Here is a 25,078-nt window from a genome sequence, read left to right as displayed (position 1 = left end):
TGGGTGTAGCCGACTCTGAGGCACATCATTCACTGTCACCCTTGACCCTGGTTTTTCCCTCCACCCCTCTGGGTGTATCCTAATTCACATCCTCCAATGGGACACCTCCATAGCCCAGAGTCATCAATCGGACTCTCCGGTTAGAATTTTGCACGGCAGACACTTCAGCCTAGCTGCTACCTTTGAAAACATTTATGGAATGCAGTTTCGGTTTCCAAGCTGCTGCACTGTCCCCCCTCCCTTGGCAACTCTTAAAAGGACCATAGAAATATTTTATGAGTTGATAGCCTGCCCCTTACGGTTGTAACTCAGGACCACGGATCTCCCTATGTGACCGACCCGATGTTACTCTTTTACTGACCTTCAAGCCAAGGCACAAAATCCCACATAGGTTGTACAATCCTCTCAACCCGCTTACGAAAATAATATTATTATTTTTTAAAAAAAGAGGACAAACGCATTGGATCAGAAACTTTTTTCTTCTTTCTGAGTCACACAGAGAAGACCGCCAGCAATTGTGAAGAATGGGCTGATTCCCCAACACAGAGATTTCAAACCCGTTTGATTTGATTGCAACCTCTGAAGGAGCCGAGATAGGAAAACCAGCAGAGAAATCCCAAATCAAATCATCAATATAGTTTGACGCCATCCCGCCCAGTGATTTCAAACTCAAAAGCCCAGCAAGGCCGTTTATACAAATCAAAGAGGAAGCAATTTTGCTCATAAAAAGTCCAAGTCCAAGAGGCACAAGTACATTCATTATTGATTAGGTATCTTTTTTTTTTTTCCCTTAAGTGCTCGTAATGATTTCTCGTGCAGACCTCTCGGCTGTTACAACTCTCCTGCGAGGTAGGACTGCTGTGGTGGTGCAGTGGCTAAATGGCAGGATTGCCGGCTAATTCTGCCCACTGCCAACTGTTCGATCCTGACTGTCTCAAGGTTGACTCGGCCTTCCATCCCTTCCGAGGTGGGTCAAATGAGGACCCAGATTGTTGGGGGCAAGAGGCTGACTCTGTAAACCGCTTGGGGGTGGTGGTTGGAAAGTACTGTGAAGCGTATAGAAGTGAATTGATATAAACGTGCTATTACTATTGCTATTCCCTTTCTCTCCCTTCCTTCCTTCCTTCCTTCCTTCCTTCCTTCCTTCCTTCCGTTAGAATGCAGTATTGCAGGCTGACTCTGCCCACCACTAGCAGTTCAATCCTGACCGGCTGGCTCAAGGTTGACTCAGCTTTCCATCTTTCCGAAGTGAGGATCCAGATTGTTGGGGGCAAAAGACTGACCCTGTAAACCGCTTAGAGAGGGCTGTGAAGCACTGTGAAGCTGTATATAAGTCTAAGTGCTATTGCAATTATTCTTTCTTTTCTCCTTCTTTCCTTCCTTCCTTCCATAACTCTGCCAACTGCCAACAGTTTGATCTTGACTGGATCAAAGTTGACTCAAACTTCCATCCTTCCGAGGTGGGTAAAATGAGGACCCAGATTGTTGGAAGGCAAGAGATTGTCCCTGTAAACTTCTTAGAGAGGGCTGGAAAGCACTGGGAAGCGGTATATAAGTCTAAGGGGCTATTGCTGTTGTGTTATTTTTCCTGCATTATCAAATGTGGGGAACGGAAATTATTTATGTATTTATTTATTTTATTTTGTCAAACAATTATTAGATAACAGGTATAAGTATAAACACGGTTATAAATACATGAAATGGATACGAATAAGAAAAATAAAAGAAACAATAGGACAGGGACGGTAGGCACGTTGGTCCGCTTCTGCACACCCCCGACAGACCTCTTAGGAAAGGGGTGAGGTCAATAGTAGACAGTCTAAGGTTGAAGATTTTGGGGTTTGGGGAAGTCAAAGAAGGCAAACAAAGGACAAAGCTTTTGTGTAGCAGGCTACCTAATATAGGTAATCCCCAACTTACAATAGTTGTTTTAGTGAGTGTTCAAAGTTATAACGGCAAAACAGTGAGTTACGACCATTTTTCACACTTATGACTGTTGCGGCCTTCCCATGGCCACGTGATGAGAATTCATGCGCATGACAACCGGTTCCTATTTACGACGGTCGCTGTGTCCCCAGGTTACGTGATCGCCTTTTGCGAACTTCTGACATGCAAAAAATCCACAAGGAAGCCAGATTTGCTGAACAACCGCCTGACTCAGTCAACAACTGCAGTGACTCACTTCATAACTGCGGCAAGAAAGGTCGTAACATGGGACAAAAACTCACTTAACAAATTTCTCGCTTGGCAACATAAATTTCAAGCTGAATTGTGGTCGTAAGTCGAGAACTGCCTGGAAAGTGGAATACTCAATTCCACTTTAATTATAGGTTGTGTAACCAAATCTCTTTGGGTTCGAATTCAAAATCGAGCCGTTTTGTTCAAAGAACCTTTCCCTCCTTCCTTTTTTCCTTCCTTCCTTCCTTTCTCTTTCTTTCTTTTTCTCTTTCTCTTTCTTTCTCGCTTTCTCTTTCTCTTTTTCTTTCTCTCTCTTTTTCTTTCTCTCGCTTTTTCTTTCTTTCTCTTTCTTTTTCTTTCTTCTTTCTTTTTCTTTCTCTTTCTCTTTCTTTTTCTTTCTCTCTTTCTCTTTCTTTCTCTCTCTTTTCTAACCCTCTGCCTGATTTTGACCACAGACACCATTGGAGAACACACTGCTGAAAGCCAGCAGACCGAGTCAGCAAAGTTCAGCCTACAGAGCAAAAGCCACTGACCTGGAAACACGGAGCAAAATCTATATCAGGGTGCTGGGAAATAAAATGTTTTATTGTTCTCACCATATTATAAAAAAAGAGGTTGAGACTCCGGAAGGAATGCAGAGAAGAGCAAGAAAGATGATTTGGGAGCTGGAGGTTAAAACCTACGAAGAACGGTTGCAGGAATTGGGTGTGTCTAGTTGGAGGAAAAGGAAGGCGCGATAGCAGTCTTCCAATATCTAAGAGGCTCCTACAAAGACGAGGGAATGAAACTGTTTTTCAAAGCACCAAAAGGCAAGATGAGAAACAATGGAGGGAAATTAACCAAGGAGAGAAGCAACCTAGAACTAAGGAGAAATTTCCTAAGCTATCAGCCAGTGGGACAGCTTGCCTTAAGCCTCCATCATTGGAGGCTTTCAAAAAAAAGAGTGGACAACCATTTGTCTGAAAGAATAAAGGGTCTCCTGCTTGAGCAGGGGGTTAGACTAGAAGATCTCCATGGTCCCTCAACTCTGTTATTCTCTTAAATTGGACCCAAGGCAACGAGAAGCACAGAAAACATTTCCGAAGCTCAGTTTGATAGCCTCATGCAATTTCTTTCTCTTGAAAACATCTGGATTTCAGGCACCCCATTTGGGTGCAAGACTGCCCTCAGCACCCATGTCTCACAAGCCGCGAGGTTTGCAAAGGATTCAGGGAAGCACTTTCCCCAATATGGCGTCATACGTCAAAATGGAGGGTCTCCGTGAACGATTACTTGGAAAGTGATGGCTCTTCAGTCCCACCTCTGGAGAACTCAAAAGGAGGCTACGTTGAGGAAGACCTGACCACAAATCAGGACCACGTTGCAAAGGACCACATTGAAAAAGAACCAATGACACCATCCACGGGAGGCAATGGTCCACCAGCTTCTTCTTAAAAGCCTCCAGAGATGGAAAAACCACCGTACGTACCTCACTGTTAAATGAGACCTTAGTAGTTGCAACTTATGAGCGTTTCTGGTCCTGGTATAATCTTTATTCCAACTTTACGGAATTGAACATGGCTACGAGGTCTCCCTTTAAGTCCCCAGGTCCTCCAGCCTCTGCTCACAAGGCATGTTCCCCCACCAATTCCATCTATCATCTTCGATGACCTCATCTGAAGCTGCTCTAACCCAACCGTCTCCTTTCTCCTGCTGGAAACAGGACGCAAGGACACCGAGCCCCCAAGTATGATCTCACCAGGCACGAGTAGAGGCAAACAATGACTTCATGTGTCTTTGATATAAGTCTTCTAATGCAGCGCAGAAGCGCCTTAGACCAGTAGTTTCCACGCTCCTGGTCCATATTCAACTTGCTGTCAACAACCCCACCCAAATCGTTTTCAGATCCAATGTTCTCCAGCCAGGAACCCTCCCCCATCTTGTGAGGCCTATAGGCATTTGTCACTCGCTCATCAGAACAGTTTCAATTTTTCCCCTTTCAGCCCAGTCTTCCAACTGGATCCAACTGGGGGGCGGGAGAGGAGATTTTTTTAAAAAGGGGCAAGCAAGAATGAGCCCGCCGTGAACTGTTAAAAGTTTCACATGATTTGTGAAAGGTAAAAGTAAAGGTTCCTTTACTTGCACATACATGCTAGTCGTTTCCGGCTCTAGGGGGGGCGCTGTTCATCTCCGTTACAAAGCCGAAGAGCCAGCGCTGTCCGAAGACGTCTCCGTGGTCATGTGGCCCGCAGGACTCAACGCCTAAGGTGCATCGAACCCTGTTAGCTTCCCACCAAAGTGATCTCTATTTTTCTACCTGCATTTTTACGTGCTTTCGAACTGCTAGGTTGGCAGAAGCTGGGACAAGGAATGGGAGCTCACTCCATTACACGGCGCCGGGGATTCAAACCGCCGAACTGCCAACCCTTTCTTGACCGACAAGCTCAGCATCTTAGCCGCTGAGCCACCGCATCCCCTTATGATTTGTAAAGTCCTTCCTAAATCTAGATCTTTCAGTAGACAGCTCCCCACATTCCTCTACGGAGTTACCTACTCTTCTCCCAAAGGTGCTTTTTTTCAAGAGACAACTGGACTTTCTGTTTTTTTCTTTGAAGACGTTTTGCTTCTCATCCAAGAAGCTTCTTCAGCTCTGACTGGATTTCTTTATATATATATATAAAAACCTCCTGAAAACAAGCACCTTTGGGACCACCATGACCTGAATGACAGAATCTCCATAGTTGATTATCTACCTTACAGACGTTAACCACAGTTGATTGAGTCAACGCGGCCAATTTGGAACTGGGCCTGGCTAGTCTAGGGAAGAGAAGGACCAGGGGAGACAGGTGAGCAGAGTTCCAATACTTGAGGGGCTGCCCCAGAGAGGAGGAAGGGGGTCAAGCTATTCTCCAAAGCACCTGAAGGCCAGACAAGGAATAACGGATGGAAACTGACCAAGGAGAGATTCAACCTGGAAATAAGGAGGAATTTTCTGACCCTGAGAACAACCATCCCATGGAACAGAAGTTGCCTTTGGAAGTTGTGGGAGTTTCATCACTGGAGGCTTTCAAGAAGAGCCTGTCAGAAATCGTGTAGGGTCTCCTGCTTTTGCAAGGGGTTAGACTAGATGACCTACAAGTTCCTTTCCAACTCAATTAATCTGAAATTTCCTGGATCGACAAGGCACTCGAGAAGCCGGTAGCCCCAACTGCCAGGTAAAAGTGTTGCTCGACCCCGGTCCCCAATGTTACCAGGGATGTTTGAGTTGTTGTCTTGGGATGGCAAGAAATGGATTAAACAGTGGAACAACTTGCCACTAGAAGTTGTGGATGCACCAACATGGGTAGTTTTAGACTGGACAATTGTTTGTCCGAAATGGTCTAGTGCAGAGGTCTCCAAACTTGGCAACTTGGAGACTTGTGGACTTCAACTCCCAGCATAGCTGGCTGAGGAATTCTGGGAGTTGAAGTCTACAAGTTTTAAAGTTGCCAAGTTTGGGGATCCCTGGTCTAGTGCTTGAGCAGAGGGGAAGGGGGGTTGGACTAGAAGGCCTCCAAGGGTCCCTTCCAACTCTGTTATTCTGTTAAACTGGGCTTCCCACAAGCCGCGCTCAGGGAGAGACGTTGAGCTGGAAGGGAGAACAAACATTTCTCAAGAGTTATGACGCCTTCACGTCCTTCCAAGGTCAATGAGTCCTCTGAACTCTTTTCTTTTCAACAAGAATAGCTGGAAGGCAAGCATTCCAGGTGATCAGAGCTTGGACAAAACAAGAAAAAAATGGAAAAAATGAGAGAACATCCCATCAGATGAGGATGTAATTCGAAAATATTTAGACCCATGATGGGCGAACCTATGGCATGCATGCCACAGATGGCACGGAGACCCCTCTCTGCGGAGAGCCATTGCCCCAGCTCAGCTCCACCGCGCATCCGCGCACATCTCCTGCCTCCCAGCTGATTTTTCGGGTCTCTGACGCAAATGCGCGGGGGTGGGGGGAGGGACGCATGGGGGAGACACCTACACATGGGCAGGGGGTGGGGGAGAACAGGGGGGGTGCGGCACACCTCCCCCCGCTGCTCGTTTTTGCTCCCAGGAGGCTGCAGGGGGGCCTAAGCCCAAAATGCGCACACATGCTGGTGGGGAGCATAGGGGGTACACATACATGCACGAGGATGTCACACGTGCATTGCATTATGGGTGCAGGCACACTCACGCATGTGCACCCACGTACTTTCAGCATGCAGACGACAAAAAGGTTAGCCGTCACTGTACTAGACAGTGCAAAGAAGTTTAGATTGACATTAAAAATAAAGGATAAAGAAGACATAGAATATCACTTAACATGGAATATATTTTACGAGTGGCTAGAGATAAAAGGTAGAAATCAGGTGAAGAAAGGTGATTGTCATGTAAGAATTAAATACAAAGAAGGCTGACAATTAGAAACATGTCGATATAGTTAATACAAATATAAATAAGCTAATACAAGAAATCCAGTTAAAATTATTTTGTTACACTATCAGCATCGTTACTAGTATATATGTTGATATTTCTGTTTGTTTTTTCTTTTGCTTTTTTGTAAATGATATGCCCTGACAATACACTGTTATTCAAAATGTTTATGAATAAAAATCTATATATATATATATATATATATATATATATATGTAAAAGTGAAATACCACTCATGCATCATCACAAAATCTCTTCTCTGCACTCTTTCTGGAGTCTCAACATCCTTTTTTATAGTGTGGTGACCAAAACTGGATGCAGTACTCCTGGTGTGGCCTTACTAAGGCTTTATCGTAGAGTGGTATTAGTACTTCCCTTGATCTCTGTTAATGCAACTGAGGATTGAGGACTACCTGGGTGCAGGTTCTTGAGATCTTGTGGAGTCAAAAGGCAGCTTCCGTCCTCATTAAGGATGGCTCTGGGCACTTGCCAAGATCCGCCAATCTTAATGAGCACATCTGATCCTCTGGCTTAAAGGTGAAACATTTATTTTACTGTTTAAGTGGCTGTTTTGCAATTGTGGAACCCAAAAGAGGAGTGATTACCTGAATTAAATCCATTTGCAACCACCAACCTCTGCAACAGAAGGATTTCAGTCAGTTGATGAGTCAATTAAACCAGGCAGGTTTGAGGTAAAGCTTCTATCCCTCCACCGAAGGCACAAAATATTTCTACAGGTACCCTGTTTCCCCAAAATTGAGACTCCCCACCAACCAGAAAATAAGCCCTAGTGTGATTTTTCAGCTCTGCTCGTAATATAAGCCCTATCCCCAAATTAAGCTAAAATCGTCAGCCAGACGGACACATTTAGTACTGGACTTCCCCACAAAATAAGACCTAATGCGTCTTTTTGGAGCCAAAATTAATGTAAGACCCAGTCTTATTTTCAGAGAAACACGGTTAATCCTTACCTTACAACCACCATTCAGCCCAATATTTCTGCTGCTAAACGAGACAGTTGTTGAGTTTTGCCTCATTTTACAACCTTTCTCACTACAGTTCTTAAACAAATCAGCGCGGTTGATAAATCACACAGTTGTTAAGTGAGCCTGGCTTCCTCCTTCACTTGGCCTGTCAGAAGGTCACCAAAGGGAATCACGTGATCTTGGGACACGGCAACTGTCATAAGTATATGCCGGTTGCCAAGCATTTGTTGTGGTTAGCCGGCAGCAGGTGCAGACGGCTGAGTAGAGCGAGGATGCAGATGGGGGGGCCAGGACCATTAGGGAGTGGACTGCTGCCTTCAGAGATTGTGGGGACTGGGAGCAGCAATGAGGAGGTTCCTGAGGAGCCTGTGCCAAGTGCACATACGTGCAGGATTGCTCGGAGGAAAAAGCAGCTATAACAGCACAGGTGACTTGGAAATAAGGCTGCAAAGTAATGGCCCCTCCTTCAAGAAGATAAAAGCCAGCTGTGAATTAGACGTTCCTTGCAGGAAGCAAAGACGTTTTGAAACTCCAGCCTCGTGGACATTCTAGTATCTTAAATTGGTATTTGAAGACTCTTGTGTTGTGAAATATTTCTTATCTGTGATTCTTGGCAGCCTCGCACAGTCTTGGCGAGGCTCGTGCTTATCAAAGTTAATTAGTTTGCAGCAGCCTTTTACCCAGGGATTCGTAAGAATCATTAAAAGGTTTCTGTTCCCTTTGGTTCGTGTTTGTTTTATTGGGAAAGGGGTTTGGGTCAGAACAGCATCTGAATTTTGATCCCATGACCACGGGGATGCTGCAACGGTCCTAAGTGTGAAAAATGGTCATAAATCACATTTTTCAGTGCCACTGTCACTTTGAATAGTCACTCAATGAACTGTTGTAAGTCAAGGACCACTTGCATAACTCTCATTTGATATTCAATGCATCTCAATTCTTTCTGCATTTTTTTCGTATTCCTTGAATTCTCCTGTTCTCCTCTCTGGACCAGACCGGGTGGAAGTTGGATGACTTGTTGGCTAACCAAAAGGGATTCTTTTATTATTTTTTTCCCAATTAACCCAAAATCATTTCAAGAAGAAATCTGACAGACAAACAGCAGGGCGATGGTGGAAACAGAACCGTGGCTTTTGCAAAATTTAGGATTAGGACCAGAAAACCTTTCAATTCTTAGCCCCCCAAAAAAAAAAGAACGCAAAAGTTGTCAGTTTCTAACCAGGTGCAAGAAAGTCACCCCAAATTTCCTGCGTGAAGATTTTGCAGAGAAGTGTTTCAGACCTTAAGGTTCTAAGACAGATCTTTACAGTTTCATCATTTCTAAATTTCTCAAAAGGGAGATAAAACAAAAACAAAGTCAGAAAAATGAATCCGAGAAAGCTAGAAGTGAAACAAGGGGAAGTTGCTAAACCCACCCACTTCGCACCTCCGTAAATATTTTTTTAATGAGTCTTCAAGATGGCCCACCGATCGTTGTGTGTCGAGCAAACAAACCGACTCTGCTGGTGTTGAGCTCAAATATCTCAGCCTTGGTCCTTATCATTCAAGGGTTCCTGACAGCGGCCACCAACATTAGCCCCAAAACTGGGGGGAAGCAAATACACCCCACCCCAAAATAAATGCAGCCACCGTGAGACATGCAGGGGACCGATTTTACAAGGGGGTGTGTGGATGTCCTTCAGAGGGAAACAACATAATAGAAATTTCCCAGTGAGGTGCTTCATTCCTGGAGGTTTTCAAGAAGAAATCAAACAGACATTGATCTGGAATAGCATAAGGTCTCCTGCTTGAGCAGGGGGGTTGGACTAGAAGACCTCCAAGGTCCCTTCCAACCAAGTTATTCTGTATTCTTCTGAAGACATAGGGGTGTTTATCTTTTGGTGTAGAGGCAGATATAGTAGCAGTTTGCATAGTAGTTTTTGGTGTAGAGGATCTGTACGTTTCCCTATTATTTTTTTATTACATATTTCTAAAAAGGACGATAAAAATGAAAGCAAGGGAGAAAAATACAAGAAAGGGAAAGTAAAAGGAAAGTAGAGAAGAAGCCACTTTTCTTTTCAGCAATCAAAAGAACAATTTCAAATTTACTCTATCTTAAAACCTAGCTCTCCTTTATCAACTCTATCCTGTCTAATCATAGAAATAAATTGCAAAATCTTTTTCCCCCCCTGCTTTCTGCCTGAAGGCCTTTAATTGTTTTCCAGGCAGGAAATCAACTTAAATATCTTTTTGTCTAATCAAAGTCAATTTAGACATCCGAGCAAGTTCCATCATCTTCAGCAACCTTGGGTGGCAATCCCGAATTTTTCCAACAACGTTGTGCAAACAACCATCTCGCTTGCTGGGCTTATCAACGTACGAAAACAAACGTCCATAATTTTTTTCCATCCATCCCAAAAGCAGAAACCTCTGGTCTCAAATTGTATACAGGTAGTCCTCGAATTACAAGTTTGTTTAGTGACTGTAAAAAGTTACAACGGCACTGAAAAAAGTGTCTTATGACCGTTTTTCACCGTTACCTTTCCAGCATCCGCATGATCAGGTGGCCAAAATTCAGATGCTTGGCAACTGACTCATATTTATGACAATTGTGGAATCCCAAAGTCACGTGGTCCCCTTTCGCGACCTTCTAACAAGCAAAGTCAGTGGGGAAGCCAGATTACTAACATACCCACTGCCATGATTCACTTAACAACAGAGGCAAGAATGGTCATAAAATGGGGCAAAATTCAATGTCTCACTTAACAACAGAAAATTTGGGCTCAATTATGATCGTACATTAAGGACTACCTGTATTAATTCTTAAAATCCTCTGCATTCACGTAATGTATCTCTGAATCTGGAATTTTCTAGCTTTTTTACAGGGTGACCACACACAATAAAATGCCCTCTCTTGTCTACGTTTGCAACGTAAATAAAATGTTTTCCGTCAAGTGAAGATCATCCACTAAAGTTGTAATTGAATGGGACATGATTGAGCTGAAGAGTTCAAGAATGTTTTGCTTCCAATTATTTTCCATGAGTGTCTTGTTGGAAGATGTTGACTTAAGTTGGTTTGTTTCAAGAATCCTGCTCTAATCAATCAAGTCGCATTTCTTGTATCAGCCTTCCTTAATGTGCAAACCCAACTAAAGTTGGCTTGTTTCAAGAATCCTGCTCTAATCAATCAAATCTTGGTGGGTCTTGTGTTTTGTGGGGGAAAGGATTGTGTAAACCAAGATACTACAAGCCAGTTTAAGGCTTCCTTAATGGGCACACCCAACTAAATGTTGCTTATGGAAATCACAATTAACCCAAGACTCCACAACATGTGTGAATTGGTCTCTAAGCTACAGACGCTTTCCTTCTGGATCACTTTGCTCTCAACTTATTCCATCAAGCAAGGGTGTGTGTAAAAACATGAGCGTCAGCCAAGCCACAGTTTAGGGCTTCGTCAATGTGCAAACTCAACTAAATGTGGCTTACTTCACTCTCAACTCCTCCACCAAATGTCTGAATTTTGATGCAACCATGAGGATGCTACAACAGTCGTAAGAAGAGTCATAAGTCCCTTTTTTCAGTGCCGTTCTAACTTCAGTCACTAAATGAAAGATTGTAAATTGTAAATTGAAGATTATATTCTGTAGGAAGATTTAAAGCTGTCCCAATATTCGGGGTGCCAGCTCTGAATACAGGAGAGATTTTACAGGCAGACTGGGCACATTTATCTCACCTGGGGAAGCAAATTACCTGTGCCCAGGGTCAAAGGTCATCCATTCCAAGCCCTCTCCTGATTAAATCTGTACCCCAACCATTCAACCTGGTTGGGCTTGGCACCCTGCATGTTAAACAGATTTCTATTACCATCCGTGTTGGCATTCACAGGACTCGGCCAACCGAACCACATAATTTAACCCAAACCACATGAGAGCTTAATGAGAGTTTAACTATTAATAATTTAATCCATATGGTAACTTTATTTTCAACCTTGGCAACTTTAAGACACGTGGACTTCAACGCCCAGAGTTCTAGCCAATTCATCATTTTATTTTTCACAGGCAGGCAAGTTGGAAAATGAGCTGCATTAAGATGCAAAAAAAGAAAAGAAAAGAAAGAAGTATTTTGGCCCAGCAGTCATCCTGACTTTATCCTTGCTGCTTTAAGTAAGAGCACTGCACAAGGAAACAAAACAAAAACCAAACACACTTATTAACTTAAAATCGCAGTTAAAACTTAGGAAGACCTAGCCTGCCACGTGTCAGGCAAGCGTTTAACTCAGAGGTCTCCAAGCTTGGCAACTTCAAAACTTGTGGACTTCAACTCCCAGAATTCTCCAGCCAGCTGGCTGGAGAATTCTGGGAGTTGAAGTCCACAAGTCTTGAAGTTGCCAAGTTTGGAGACCTCTGATTTAACTATATCTGCGTAAGTTTCTACCTTAAAAAGGCAGGCTGCTTGTTTGAAAAATGAACCCACTGATGCTTCCAACTGAAAAGAGCAGTGGCCCTCTGATTTTCCTACGAATAGCAGGATCCTTTGAAAGCCCCAAGGATTTTTCTCCGACCAATATTTGCACACCCACCCTTTGTAAGCTCAGTGGAAAACCCAGCCAAACCTGATCAATTCCTTCACATTCTGCCTGTCAATTTCAAATGGTTTTGTTTTTGTTTTTGTTTTTGCAAGAAATTATTACAGAGAGAAAGCAGGGCAGGCCGGGTCCCTCCGCCAGTGCAAACACACACCCTTGCACACTTAAAAGCTTTTGCTCAAACTTCACGAACTGCAGTTCCCAGCAGCCTCAGGGAGGAAAGCACCATTTCCGCAGCCACCAAAAAAAAAAAACAACGCCTGGGAGCAACGGAGAGAAGAAGAAGAAAAAAAAAAACCACAGGAACTCTGATTCCAAGACCTAAAAACACGGGGAAAGACTAAATAAAAGGATAAAACCAAAACAGTGCATTTAAATATCATCTCTAATAAAGAAAGGCTAGGTAGATTTGATTATACAGATCCGGAACAATTCAAAGCTGAGTGCATGGAGGAAGTTTAACCCTGTTTCTGCTGTTTGCAAAGGCTGTGTAGTTCAGCTGTTACCCTGTGGTTGTACAAGTGGGGGGACAAACAAGGTGAAAACAGGAAAGCTTTCCTAAAAGTTGCAACTTCACACACACACACACACACACACACACACACACCAGCCCAGAGGGACCTCCAGCTAAAAAGTTGCCAATTGTTCAATTCAACAGGCCTGCAAGCCTGAACGACCCTTCCTCTCTTCCTCGCTCTAAGCTGGGTGTGAAGATGCTGACCCGGGTTGAGCCATTCAAAGTTTCTCCCACGACCGCCATCTGCAAAGGATGCAACACTGCACATCTGGGGCAGCAGCCACAACAGTTGGGTTTTCACACTCCCCCAAGGCTTGGGGGGAGGCTCCCAGTGATCTCCAACTCGTCCCCTGCACAGTTAGGCCCGTTCACAGGCCAAAGGTTCAAGCCCACAAGGGCCATTCCCACGACCTAACCGGTTATTCCCCCCCACACACACACACACAATGCAGAGTGCATTGGTGGTCAGGCCCCGCAGACTCAAGAACTCAGCTCAGCTAACCACGGTTAAACTTCCTTGACTCAATCCAACCAAGGGGTTGGATTCCCCTTTTCCAAGGTGTTGGGCTCTCTAAAAACGAGCCTTGTTGGCGCAGTTCACACAACTCCTGGTCAATTCCCATGGGTCCAAGGTCCCCACTGCACCCAAGACTACAGACCCCAAAGAGACCCCTCCAAAACTGTTCCAAGGGTCCAACCAGACATTTGGGGGTGGGAAAAAAAGGAGGGGGGATTTAAAGGAAAAGCACCTCTTTCCCCTCGCCCAAACAGGCAAGCATCCGAATTAATTAAAATTACTCCACCATTTAGCCGCCTAACCCCAAATCTGAGTCTAGACAGAACTTCCTCTGGGGGGGGGGAGCAGAAACACCGGCCACGAAGGGAACGGGGGGACCATGTTTTCCGGCTAGGGCTAAGAAGACCCCTCCCCGAACCGCGTGTGTCCGCGCGTACACACGCGTGTGCTTTCCACGCTGTTTCTCCCTCCTGCCACCTCTCTCTCTCTCTCTCTCTCTCTCTTTCCTTCCTGCGGGCGCCCGCTTGCAAATGCAGAGTATTCTTCCCTCACCCCCCCCCGCCCCCCCCGCCGCCTCCCCGTTTCCTTCTCAGCCGCCCCAAAAGTGCTGAAAAGGGCTCCCCTCGCGCTTTTTCGGGGCGAGCAAAACAAGGCAAGAGGAAAAAACATAAAATAAAATCAATTGTTTTGGTTTTGTTTTAAAGAAGAGCCGATTTCTCTCCCCCCGCTCTGCCTTTTCCGGTTGCTTGGTTGGTTTGCTTGTTTTTTTTAAAAAAAAAACAAACCAAAAACAAACCTTGCTATATATTGATATTCTTTCGCGGAGGGAGTGAAACAACACAAAACAACACACATACACACACATACAAAACAAAAAAACAAAGAGAAAGTGAGCTCCGCCAAGCGAGCTTGTCCTCCGACCTTACCTTAGTGCCCGAGCCGCTCCGTGCAAGGCCGCTGACCCTTCTCTCTCTCTTTTTTTTTCCCCTTAAACACCCCCCCCCACAAAAAAAATAATCACACAAAAAAATAAGAATAATAATTCCTTTGGCTGCGCATCCAAAGACGTCTCCAAAATCCGTGCCAAGCTCCCAGCAGAGCGGATTCTTGGGGAGGAGTGTGTGTGTGTTTGTGTGTGTTTAAAGGGGGGTGGGGGGGAGGTTGCAAAAAAAAAAATAAACGATTTGAAAAAAAATAATAATCAAACCAACACTTTTAAAGAATCAAGAAAAGCCCAAAAGCAGATCCCAGGGGGACGGTGCAAGCCCTGCCACGCCGCGATCCTCTTCCCTCGGGGTCCCCCCGCCGGAGCAGCTTCCCATGGGCTCGGCGCGGTGCGTAAAAATCCGAAAGAGAGGCTACCCGGCGCTTGGCTTGGCTTGGCAAGCTCCGTCCGCTTCGGGGGCCCGGAAATCTCACCCTCCTCCGCCTCTCCTAAGATGTCTGAAGCTCCCAGCCGGAGGAGGAGGAGGAGGAGGAAGAGAAGAGGAGGAGACAGCAGCAGCAGCAGCAGCAGCAGCAATAGCAGCAGCCGCCACCGCCGACGCGCGCCCCGCAGTTTGCAAGCTTGCGGTGGCTGCGTTTTGCCAACGGATCTATTGGATTTTATTTTGCAAAGGATTCAACTTTGCGGAGAGCTCCGGCTTGGCTCCGCAGGAGGAGGAGGAGGAGGAGGAGGAAGGGAAGGGAGAGAGGAGAGGAGGGGAAAGGCAGGAGGACGCCCCCTCCCCTTTTCCCCCTTGTTGAAACCGCCGCAACGGCAGCAAGAATTGAGCCGGAGCTGGGGCGCACGGTTTGCAGCAGCCTGGCTGACCCTCTTAAAGGGAACAGCGCCGTCTCCGACGCCTCTGAAGCTTGGGGGAGGTGGGGGGGAGGAGAGAGGAAGGTTAGCCCCCTCCCCAGTAAAAAAAAAAAAAAGAGGGAGGGAGATTTGCCTCTGCAGCTCTCCAGAAGGAGTGGTGGGCGACTTGGATGAAGGGGAAGGGGGCTTGGTGGGGAGGGGGATAGAGGGGGCAAATGTTGGGGAGAGGAGGGGGCCCTCTGGGAGGTGCAAGTCCTGGGAGGCCATTTGCAGGTCATTTGGGGGTGATTGGGGGGCATCCAATCCAAAGAAGACCCCAGGTGAATGTGGATGCTGAAGGAGACCAGGTTTTTATTCCGTAGCAGGGTTCCAGATCCATTGCACTGAGCCTTAAAAGGGGTTGATTTGCTTAAGAACCATGGCAAAAAGGCCGTCGGATCAGATGCAACTCACTTAACAACCTCTGTTCTTAGCGGCAATTGTGGTCATAAGTTGAGATCCTACTTGTAGTTAAAGAAGGCACCATCGGTTAAGCCTTGGAATGCCAGCCACCTAGGTACCTTTATTAGCGTGTTGGCTGTTTTGCAGGATGCAGCCACTCAGTGCCAAAAGCCACACGTGTTCTTGTTTCACATGTGACTTTCCTGATTTCCGCTGTCTGGAATAAACCGCGTCCTGCATCCCCGCCCCATCCCGACATAAATTGCTTAGCAGCCATTAAATCAATATTCATTTATAATCTTCAGCGCACCATTATGGCTCGCTCTCACACAAAACCCATCACTTTCCAGCACCTCCCATCTGTCAAGATATATAATTAGAGTATTGCGGCCTATATATCTGCTAATAACTTTTGCCTGAACCCTTAAGCGAGCTTGAATTAAAGAGAGCTAATAAGGCACGGCGGCTAATCCATTTACCAGTCTTACATGTTGGTTCAAACTTCAGAAATAAAAACATACAGGTAGTTCTCCACTTACGACCACAATGGGAAGCAGAATTTCCGTTGCTAAGCGAGGCAGCGGTAAAGTCTGACTTTTTAAAAAACTTTTTTTTCCCATGGTTGTTAAGTGAACCACATGGTCATTAAGTGAATTGCGGGCTTACGATCAGAATTTCTGTGGCTAAGCAAGGGTGTTTGTTATCAAAACCTGATTTTATGACTTGTTTTGCCAAAGTTGTTAAGTGTGAATGGCTACAATTAATTGGCTTTGCCGGGAAGGTTGCAAACGCTGATAACGTGATCCCAGAACTCTGCAAGGGTCATAAATATCTGCCAGTTGCCAAGCACTCAGAATTCTGATCATGTGACTCTGGGGCCGCTGCAAAAAGTTACGAGTGCGAGGATCAATCATAAGTCACTATTTTCGTTGCTGTTGTAATCACATCACTACATGAATGGTTGTAAGATGCAGGAGCTCCTTCGCATAACTAAATATGAGCCAATAGTGTGCGGTGGAAGCTAAAAAAGCCAATGCAATCCTAAATTGCATTAACAGAGGGATACAATCAAGATCAAGGGAGGTACTAAGAGCACTCTATAAAGCCACACCTAGAATCCTGCATCCAGTTTTGGTCCCCACATGGTGCTGAGACTTAGTACAGAGAAGAGCAACCAGGATGATGAGGGGACTGGAGGCTAAAAGATATGATGAATGGTTGCGGGAACTGGGCCTGGCTAGTCTAGGGAAGAGAAGGACCAGGGGAGACAGGAGAGCATCTTCCAATATTTGAGGGGCTGCCCCAGAGAGGAGGAAGGGGGTCAAGCTATTCTCCAAAGCACCAGAAGGCCAAACAAGGAATAACGGATGGAAACTGAACAAGGAGAGAGATTCAACCCGGAAATAAGGAGAAATTTTCTGACGGAACAATCAACCCATGGGACAGGAGTTGCCTTCAGAAGTTGTGGGAGCTTCATCATCACTGGAAGAAGAGGTTGGACCGCCATTTGTCAGGAATGGTGTAGGGTCTCCTGCTTGGGCTGGACTAGATGACCTATAAGGTCCCTTCCAACTCTGTTAATCTGGAATGTCTGTAATAACATCTCAGAACTGTATTCATCCTCTCCCGAAAACCTTCCAGAATTAACAATCGGTTCTAGATACTTAGAATGGCCCCTTTTTTCTCTCCCCTCCCCATTTTAAGTTGAAATGGAGAACAGAAGGGATCCGTAGGCGGGCAGGCTGGCTTGGAAAATTAGTCATTTTTTTTAGATGCATTTACCAGTCTGCCAGTGTATCGCACATACACGCGCACACACACACACACATATGTACCACAAGACATGTTAATTTTTTAAATATCCACAGAGAATTCCTGATGCCATTCATCCCTGCAACAATGCTTAACTTGGAAGTTAGCGAGGAGAAAAGGGCCTAATTTTAAAACGGCTTGTTCTTAACCTGGCAGGATTTTGGAACGGGGTTATGGTTTGGAAGAATCGAATTGGATTCATTCGCCCATCGGAATAAGCCATGTTTTCCTTCAACATGGTTAGAGGAAACCTTCAGATTAGATAAGACAGAGTTGGATGGGACCTTGTAGGTCATCTAGTCCAACCCCCCTATCCAAGCAGGAGACCCTACACCATTTCTGACAGAGGGCAGCCCAGTCTCTTCTTGAAAAGCTTCCAGTGATGAAGCTCCCACAACGTCTGAAGGCAAGTTGCCCTGTTGAATATACAATAACAGTTGGAAGGCCATACTTTATTTTTAATGTCAATCTATCCATCTCCACACAGTCTAAATATTTTCCGAATTACATCCTCATCTGATGGGATGTTCTCTCATTTTTTTCCATTTTTTTCTTGTTTTGTCCAAGCTCTGATCACCTGGAATGCTTGCCTTCCAGCTATTCTTGTTGAAAAGCAAAGAGTTCAGAGGACCCATTGACCTTGGAAGGACGTGAAGGCGTCATAACTCTTGAGAAATGTTTGTTCTCCCTTCCAGCTCAACGTCTCTCCCTGAGCGCGGCTTGTGGGAAGCCCAGTTTAACCAGAATAACAGAGTTGGAAGGGACCCTTGGAGGCCTTCTAGTCCAACCCCCCCTCCCCTCTGCTCAAGCACTAGACCGGGGATGCCCAAACTTGGCAACTTTAAAACTTGTAGACTTCAACTCCCAGAATTCCTCAGCCAGCTATGCTGGGAGTTGAAGTCCACAAGTCTCCAAGTTGCCAAGTTTGGAGACCTCTGCACTAGACCATTTCGGACAAACAATTGTCCAGTCTAAAACCTCCCATGTTGGTGCATCCAAAACTTCTAGTGGCAAGTCATTCCACCGATTAATCCATTTCTTGCCATCCCAAGACAACAACTCAAAGGTCCCTGATAACGTTGGCTTGAGAAGGCCAACCCTGGAGCATATCGTGAAGCAAATACTTTTGGGGGGGCTGTGGCCTCTCAAGTGCCTTGTCGATCCAGGAAATTTCAGATTAACAGAGTTGGAAGGGACCTTGTAGGTCATCTAGTCCAACCCCCCACCCAAGCAGGAGACCCTACACCATTCCTGACAGGTGGCAATCCAGTCTCTTCTTGAAAGCTTCCAATAATGAAGCGCCCACAATTTATGAAGGCAACTTCTGTTCCGTTGCTTCATTCAGTCCTAAACTATGATATTTAAACAAACATTCCCCAACCTTCCTGGCTTAGACCGACAGAGGCGGCCATGGCGTAGGGAGGCAGCGTGGATGGTTTTGCATGAGTGCACATGCATCACTTTCAAATGCTTCTCACGCATGTACATGCCCAACGTGCATTTGCCCGCCACTTCTGCAGTCTGGATCGGAACAGGCTGTGGATCGGCACTGGGCCAAGCCCTGGGGGTTGGAGACCCCTGGTTTAAACCATGAAGGAGAGGCTCACTCGACCTGACTTAAATTCTTAAAACAACATTATTGGAGCAATCAATTTCAGGATGACTCTGACACATTTCAGTCGCTCCTGAGCCTGCCTGATGCAGGCACGTTAGTCCTCAGCATACCGACCGCTTGATTTGTGCACCACCACAACCACAAAGCACCAAACCTTTATTCTCAAACTACAAAGCACAAGGATATCTTAGACTTAGCATCGCTCGATTCCTACAACAATGCAACTCAGCTCCGAACTGCGATTTACAAGAGCATCCTAACATCCTTGCATTCTGCCTGTACAATGCCTTGTTTACACGCAGCTTGTTTGCTTGAGGGGTAGTTCCGCGTGAACGCTGCTTCAGGTTTGGCATGTGTGTCAAGACAACCAATATCCATGGGGGCAAAGACGCACACTTGCAAAAGGCCACAAGTCCTTTGCACATGCATCCTTGAAAGGGAGCGGTCCTTGGTGCTCTCTGAGCCTGGTGGTTTTCTTGCAGATGTGTTTCACTACTCAAACTAGGGAACATCATCTGTGCTGGATAACAAAGTGGGTAACCTCACTGGCCCTGATGATGTAACCTCGTTTGAGTAGTGAAACATCTGTAAGAAAACCACCAGGCTCAGAGAGCACCAAGGACCCCACAGTCCTCCTCGCTACAAACCTCACTCTCTGCTAGCACAGATGATGTTACCTAGTATGGGAGATGAGATGTCTGCAAGAAAACAACCGAGTTCAAAGAGCACCAAGGAACCCACAGATACAGATAATCAGAGTTGGAAGGGACCTTATAGGTCATCTAGTCCAACCCCCCCTGCCCAAGCAGGAGACCCTACAGCATTCCTGACAGATGGCAGTCCAGACTCTTCTTGAACAGCTTCCAGTGATGATGAAGCTCCCACAACTTCCGAAGGCGACTTCTGTTCCATGGGTGGATTGCTTTTACTGTCAGAAAATTCCTCCTTATTTCTTGGTTGAATCTCTCCTGGATCAGTTTCCATCCATTATTATTCCTTGTCTGGCCTTCAGGCGCCTTGGAAAATAGCTTGACCCCCTTCTTCCTCTTTGTGGCAGCCCCTCAAATATTCGAAGGCTGCTCTCCTGTCTCCCCTGGTCCTTCTCTTCCCTAGACTAGCCATGCCCAGTTCCTACAACCGTTCATCATCGTATGTTTTAGTCTCCAGTCCCCTAATCATCCTGGTTGCTCTCGTCTTCTTCCTCCTCTCCTCCTCCTCCTCTCTACAAACTGCCGATGTTACCTCGTTGGGTCATGAAACGTCTGCGAGAAAACCATCGAGCTCAGTAGCACCAGGGACCCCTCATTTCAACCCCAGGCTACCAACACTCTCCTTTTATTGCTCCACCTGGAGCCGCGCGCCCCTCTTTCCCGGGATTTGGGCTCTTGTGCAAAGCAGGAATTTCACGGGCTTAATTCTGGCCGTGGCCCAGAGCAGCAACTGACTCAGCTGTTCTGCCACGGAGCTGGGGAGGGGGAGGGAGAGATGTGTTTGTGAAGCAGGGAGGGAGAAGGGGAAGGGTCTGGGAATGAATTCACCCAGGCAAACAGTCTGCCTCTGCGTTTATGGCTCCTTGCCAAGGCCGCCTACAGACCCTTTGATCGACCTCAGCGCAGGCCGGCCAAAAGAAAGAGGCTTCTGCTGACTGGGGGCCGGGCGGGGGGGGGGGGGGGGAGAAGCCAAGACAAAGGTGCCTTTGTAAAAGGGGGGACGACTTCTACCCCTCCTGTTTGGCTGGGGTCCAGCGTGGAAACTATCCAGGGCGAGAGAAAGCTGGGGGGGCGTGTTTCCTCCAAAAGGAAGAGCGGCTGAGCGCAGAGGGAGGGAGGGAAGGAGGGAGGAGGGGAGGAATCCAGGTGGGAGACACCTTGAGCAGTCTGGCTGCACGCAAAGGGTTGGCAGGAGGCATTGATCCTGTGGGAGAAGCACAATTGGAGAAGGGAGGGAAGGAGGGAAAGATGAGAGAAGAAGGGAGGGAGGGAGGGAGATGAGAGGGAGAAAAGAAAGAGGGAGGGAGGGGAGGAATGAGAAAAAGAGGAAAGGGAGGAAATTGAGAAGAGGCAGGAAGGAAGGAAGGGAGGGAGGGAGGGAGGGAGAAAGGTAGGAAGGCAAATGAGAAGGAGGGAGAGAGGGAGGAAGAGGAGAGGGAGGAGATGGGGAAGGGAGGAAGGCAAATGAGAAGGGAGGGAGGGAAGGAAGGAAAAGGAGGGAGGGAGGAGAGGAGAGGAGGGGGGAAGGTAGGAAGGCAAATGAGAAGAAGGGAGGAGAGGAAAAGGAGGAGGAGGAGGAGGAGAGGAGGAAGGCAAATGAGAAGGAGGAGGGAGGAAGGAGAGGAGGGAGGAAGGGAAGGGGAGGCAGAGGAGGAGGAAAGGAGAGAGGAGAGGAGGGAAGGTAGGAAGGCAAATGAGAAGGAGGGAGGGAGGAAGGGAGGAAAAGGACGGAGGGGAGGAAAGGGGGAAGGGGGAAGGCAAATGAGAAGGAGGGAGGAAGGAAGGAAAAGGAGGGAGGGAGGAGTGGGAAGAGGGAAGGTAGGAAGGCAAATGAGAAGAAGGGAGGGAGGGAGGAAGAGGAGAGGGAGGAAATGGGGAAGGGAAGGAAGGAAGGAAGGAAGGAAGGTGAGAGGGAGGAAGGGAAAGGAAAGGAAGAGGATCCCAAAACCATGCATTCTCGAAGATGGTGAAAACACCGGCAGGCTGGCTCAGCGCCAGGGGCAAACCAGGCCCTCAGTCTCCCTTCCTGGGATCCGAGGAAGCCGATGGGTGGCATTCCTGTCCTAGCTCTCTACCCACAGTTTGCAATCGTTTTGTTTTCTTGTTTTGTTTTTCAAGCTGCCTGCGATGGATCCACATTATCCACTCCACTGCTCCCAATTGTTCAGAAATTGCTTCGGCTGACGCGCAGCCGTAACCCCGTTCCGCTTTTCCCTGCCTCTGTGCATCCATCCCTAAGAGGTGGGCTTTGCAACAGGTTTCAGGTCCTCACATCCATAAAAATAAAAAAAAATAGGAGTGGTTCTTATTAAAGGCTGGCAGAGCTCCGGAAAGAATTTGGAAAAGGTGGTTTGTTTGTTTTTATGGTGGACTTCACCCAAAGAATCGCCTCTGGTGGAGAAGGTGCAAAACTCAGGCCGGTAGAAATCATAATATAATAATAATAATAATAATAATAATAATAATAATAATAATAATAATAATAATAATAATAATAGCCACCCCATTCTGTTTATTTATTCAATTTATTGCCCCTGCCCATCGGAACCACAAGGTGTTCCTAAGAAGAACCTGTTTACCTTCCAACTTCGGTGCTTAATTTTTTTTTTCCCGTTCTTTTTATATCGTGTGGCGTTGCAACTGAAAATTGCACTGAATTGATTGACTGAAGGGTGGACGGCCTGTTGGTTTGGCAGCCAATTCCCATTCTTACATTCCTTGCAATGGTAGAAAGTTATATCGTTTATTATATGGTACTTCTTGACTTAGGACCAGATCCGGAAAGAGAACTTCTGTCACTAAGCAAGGCCTGTGTTAAATAAGTCGCTCCTGGGTTGGTTGGTTTATTGTTTGTTTTTGTCTGGCGATGCTTGTTAAAAGAATGGATGACATTGTTCAAGTGAGTCATGCAGTCCCCTATCGACTCACCAGAGAAGCTGGCTGGGGAGGTTGCGAAGGGTGATCGCATGACCCCGGGAGGCTGAAGCATAGATACATTATCAGGGTTGGAAAGGGGCCTCGGAGGTCGTCTAGTCTAACCCCCCCACCCTACACCATTTCTGACAGATGGCGGTCCAGTTTCTTCATGAAAAGCTTCCAGGGATGAAGCTCCCACAACTTCAGAAGGCAAGTAGTAGTTCCACTGAATATAGAATACCAGAGTTGGAAGGGACCTCGGAGGTCATCTAGTCCAACCCCCCCACCCTACACCATTTCTGAGAGATGGCAGTCCAGTTTCTTCATGAAAAGCTTCCAGGGATGAAGCTCCCACAACTTCAGAAGGTAAGTAGTAGTTACACTGAATATAGATAACAGGGACCTTGGAGGTCATCTAGTCCAACGCCCCTCCACCCAAGCGAGAGACCCTACACCATTTCTGACAAATGGCTGTCCAGTCTCTTCTTGAAAGCCTCCAGTCATGAAGCTCCCACAACTTCCAAAGGCGACTTCTGTTCCAGGGGTTGATTGCAACCGTCATGAACACACGCCAGTTGCCAAGTACCCAAATGTTGATCCCTTGGGGAGGCTGCAACAGTCATAAGTTTGAGGACTGGCCATGTTGCTTTTTTTCCATGCCATTGTAACTTTGAACTGTTGATACACAAATGATTGATAATTGAGGGTTTACCTCGTAGTGCCTTAACAGAAAACACAGAGCCAGCAATTTCTGGAGAATAAAACGTAAGAAAAACGGTTGCAGGATTCAGATATGGCTAGTCTAGAGAAAAGAAGAATTAGGGGGATATTTATAGTCTTCCAGTATTTGAGGGGATGCCCCAAAGAAGAGGGAGTCAAGCTTTTCTCCAAGGCACCTGAAGGCAGGACAAGAAGCAACGGATGGAAACTAATCAAGGAGAGAAGCAACCTGGAACTAAGGAGGAATTTCCTGACAGCGAAGACAATTAGCAAGTGGAACAACTTGCCTCCAGAAGTTGTAAATGTTCCAACACTGGAAGTTTTTACGAAGAGATTGGACAACCATTTGTCTGAAGTGTGGTGTAAGGTTTCCCGTGATGACTCGGAGTGTAACACAAAGATAACAAAATCCAAAACATAAATAAATGTCCTTCAATGCCTCCAACTTGGCCCCACTGTTCAATAATTCTCAGCCGGAGATAAAACGTACTCAAAAATAGTCTTCAAAAGAAAGCAATACAGTCTGAACTCAATGAGCAGATAGAGGTGAAATAAAAAACTAAAACAAACCACAATGAAGGAATTTCCACAACGGACCAGGATAAGTAATTGCCAACTTCAAGGAGATAACAAGGCACGGTCTGTTGGAAGGACGCCAACCAAGATAACTTCAGACGAAAATAAAACACACTTTGCTTCTGCAATGCTGTGTTTTCACCATCTCTCTTATATACTATTCTCCCCAGCCGCAACCAATGAAGGGGATCATGGCCGCTTCCTCTCTCGTAAGCCAAGTTGTTCCCTTCTCCGTTCCTCCCTGTGTGTCCTAGGATGAAGAGGGGATGGGCCTGGTTCTTCATCTGACTGCCCAGCCGGCCTCTGCCCTTCCCCAGCCTCTTCCACAACCTCAGGAGCCACACTCCCACTCTCTGTCGGCTATTCCTCCTCTCCCTCAGAGTCTGACTCTACCAAGGGCATGACATTTCCTCCCTGAGCAGGAGGTTGGACTAGAAGACCTCCAAGGTCCCTTCCAGCTCTGTTCTGATTGATTGATTCACTGGCTCTATTTTCATGAGTTGTCTTAACTGTGGTTTCCTTAATCCAAGTTTCTGAGTTCTCACACCCGAAACTGCATTCCCCACGCTGGAATGCCTGTTCTTTTGTGATGTGTTGCATTCGAGGAAGGCTCTCATCGTATTTCGATTCCCCCTTATTACGGCAGACAATTCAGCAGGCCAAGCTGGCAACTATGATTAGAAAGTGGTTTGATTTTTTTTTTTGTTGAATCATTCCTCTTCCTCCATCAGGAAGATTGGAGGGAAAAAAACCAACGTCTCTGTTTTTCTTCGGTGCATCCGAAATGAAGCCGGAGTTTAATTTCCCTGGGAGAAAACAGATGACCTATTCTTTTAAAAGGAGCAGACAAATGCTCTGTTTTGCCATCTTTAGCATCAAAGAAAGCCCCACGTGCATGAAAACCAGCCTAGCATGAAAAGAGGTCGGCTCTCGGGTTTAGTCAACGGCTGGATGAAGGTGAACCAGCAGGCAAAAATAATTTGACGGGCAGTCATCACAATGAGAAAAGTGGAAACACCCACACGGCTCAAGTCAGAAATAGCCATTTTTTTTTTCTTTTAAAGAAGGAAGGTTGCCCGCTCGTAAGTTATCCAGGAATCCAGAAAGGCTCGATGTATTTATTTATTAAATGTATTTTTTTTTTTAAAAAAATAAATGTTGGAGACTCTTCAGCAAAGATCTCACATTCGCTTACTGAATGTGTAAGAGTTTAAGCCAAGGCTGGGAAGACACCCCCCCCTCAAAAAAAAGTTATTTTTGAACACAAGTTAAGTTAAGCAGATGGGAAAACGCT

At 46.1% G+C, this 25,078-nt stretch overlaps 1 protein-coding gene across 21 annotated transcripts in view; it reads right to left on the bottom strand.

The window, feature by feature from the left end:
• Positions 1-14,948, bottom strand: part of NCOR2 (nuclear receptor corepressor 2) — a 192,824-nt gene extending 177,876 nt beyond the window's left edge. For 13 of the 21 annotated variants that reach the window (XM_087913480.1, XM_087913491.1, XM_087913494.1 and 10 more), the window contains exon 1: positions 14,120-14,948. The gene's annotated coding sequence lies outside the window, so the exon portion shown is untranslated. The remainder of the gene's footprint in view (positions 1-14,119) is intronic. The other 8 variants (XM_087913486.1, XM_087913487.1, XM_087913483.1 and 5 more) reach the window with 3 other exon arrangements.
• Between the last annotated feature and the right edge of the window lie 10,130 nt (positions 14,949-25,078).

The sequence above is a fragment of the Pseudonaja textilis genome, chromosome 15 (genome assembly GCF_049901715.1).
Source record: "Pseudonaja textilis isolate UNSWEBS1 chromosome 15, rPseTex1.2, whole genome shotgun sequence".
Classification (NCBI taxonomy): domain Eukaryota; kingdom Metazoa; phylum Chordata; class Lepidosauria; order Squamata; family Elapidae; genus Pseudonaja; species Pseudonaja textilis.
The sequence above is the reverse complement of the archived record's forward strand: the minus strand, read 5'-3'. Positions and strand labels throughout refer to the sequence as shown.